General features: G+C 40.0%; 1 non-coding gene across 1 annotated transcript; it reads left to right on the forward strand.

Annotated features, from left to right (window-relative positions):
* Positions 1–1,132: 1,132 nt before the first annotated feature.
* LOC140831255 (small nucleolar RNA R71) lies at positions 1,133–1,237 on the forward strand. The gene has a single exon (XR_012117831.1). It is a non-coding gene; the product is annotated as a small nucleolar RNA R71 (small nucleolar RNA).
* Positions 1,238–2,233: the final 996 nt, after the last annotated feature.

Genomic DNA, 2,233 nt, shown 5'->3' on the forward strand with positions numbered 1-2,233 from the left:
CTGGGTCTTTTAGTTTCAGTAGGATTTTGTTTTGCACCAAAGCGGAGCAATTTTCAGTTAAGTTCACTGTCATGTGATCCTCCAACTTCCTCTTATTAGCTAAAATGTCCTTCGAAAATTTAGCATAACTAGGAATTTTCATTAAAGCATCGGCGAAGGGAATATTGATATGCAATTTTTTAAATACCTCAAGAAACTTACCGAATTGTGCATCTAGTTCTGCTTTTTTCAATGCTGCAGGAAAAGGAGGAGGTATAACAATTTTAGGTTGTGCAGTGGGTGCTGGTGTAGAGTTAGAAGACTTACCTTTAGATGTCTCAGTCAGTTCATCCGGTATTTGAATTTTTTCTTTTCCCTTTGACTCCAAAATTTCCCACTCTTCAACTCAATGGCCTTCACTTGCTCTTTTTGATTAGTCTCGGTATTACTTGGCAAGGTGCCCGGCTCTCTTGCTATCATCTTTGCCAACTGTCCAATTTGATTCTCGAGCCCTTTTATCGATGCATCTTGGTTTTGAAGTCTAGTTTCAGTGGATGAAATAAACTTAGACATCATTTGCTCCAAGTTGGACTTTTCTTCTCTAGGAGGATCAGATCTGTACATCGGTTGTTTCCCATATTGTTGTCCTCCTTGCGGTCTATTCTGACTGTTTTGACCGCCCCATGAGAAGTTGGGATGTTGCCTCCACCCAGGATTGTATGTGTTCGAATAAGGGTCATTCCTTGGGCAGTTTTGGACTCCCACTTGATTCACTGGTGGCTCATTTTGCACATAGAATGGATTGTCATCTTGACAGTCCTTCGCATAGTGTTTCCCTCCACAATTTTCATACAATATCTCTTGAAGACGCATCGCCGTGCCACCCACATTCAAGCTGTCTAGTTTCCTGTTTAAAACATCAAGTTGTGCAGTAATAGCAGAAAAATCAGTTACCTGGTGAACTCCTGCACTCTTCCGCTGGTTGTTTCTTTCAGATTGAGGATTATAGCTGCTAGTAGCCATTTCCTCTAACAATTCATATCCTTCCTCCGCGGTTTTTCTCAACAGATTTCCACAAGCGGCAGCATCTATCATAGTACGGTTAGGAGTAAGCAAACCATAATAAAATGTTTGAACGACTAACCCAAGTGGTAACTCGTGATGTGGGCATCTTCGTAGTAGATCCTTGAAGCGTTCCCATGCCTCATATAGATATTCCTGATCGAATTGAGCAATGTTGTAATGTCTGCCCGCAGCTTCATGGTCTTGGAGGGAGGGAAGTATTTGATGAGAAATGCTTTCGCCATGTCCTCCCATGTAGCGATCGAACCTATGGGCAAACAATTTAACCACGCTTTAGCTTTATCACGTAAGGAGAAAGGAAATAAACGCAACCTAACAGCAACATCAGAAACTCCATTGAATTTAAAAGTATCGCAAATTTCAAGAAAATCAGCGATGTGCGTGTTTGGGTCATCTATTGCAGTTCCTCCAAATTGGACTGTGTTCTGAATCATCTGGATTATGGCTGGCTTGATTTCAAAGTGATTTGCCCGCACGATAGGCCTCACAATGCTAGGGCGTGCACCCTCCAAAGAAGGTTGGGCATACTCCAACATTGGTATGCGGCGCGGTATCTCCACATGTCTATCTTCACGACGTTCCTCCTCTTGATCATTCATCTGCCTCTCCATCAGTTCTTTTAGTCTCTGCTGCTGTCTTCTCCTGCGGAAAGTTTTTTCGATTTCAGGATCAAACTCAAGCTCCACGTCAAGTGACTTTGGCATGCACTAGACAAGATATCTGGAATAAAATACGGATTGTTAGCTAAAGAAAAATAAAATAACGCTAAAGAAAAAGACTAAAAATTAAATTGTAGATTAACAGTCCCCGGAAACGGTGCCAAAAACTTGATCGAACAAAACTTGCACTGTGGAATTCTCAATAAAAATATGTTTTATATGCTCAAAATAATCGCAAGTGCACGATGTCGAGTTATAATATAGTGTACGTGAGTACGAGTATCGTTCCACTGAAGACTGTATTTAACAATTGTTATTTTCAGTTATTGAACATTTAGCGACGAAAATGGATTTGATTGTTTTAACACTACTATGCTCAAATAAATGTGCAAATAAAACAATTCAATGAATAACGAATGAGAATTAATATCTAAAATGTTGAGTAAAATTCAATGAGAAATGACTTTGTTGGGAATATCGGTTCACCTACCCCTCGTTAATTAATTAATTCG

This window comes from Primulina eburnea, chromosome 4, assembly GCF_022965805.1.
Source record: "Primulina eburnea isolate SZY01 chromosome 4, ASM2296580v1, whole genome shotgun sequence".
In the NCBI taxonomy this organism is placed as follows: Eukaryota; Viridiplantae; Streptophyta; class Magnoliopsida; order Lamiales; family Gesneriaceae; genus Primulina; species Primulina eburnea.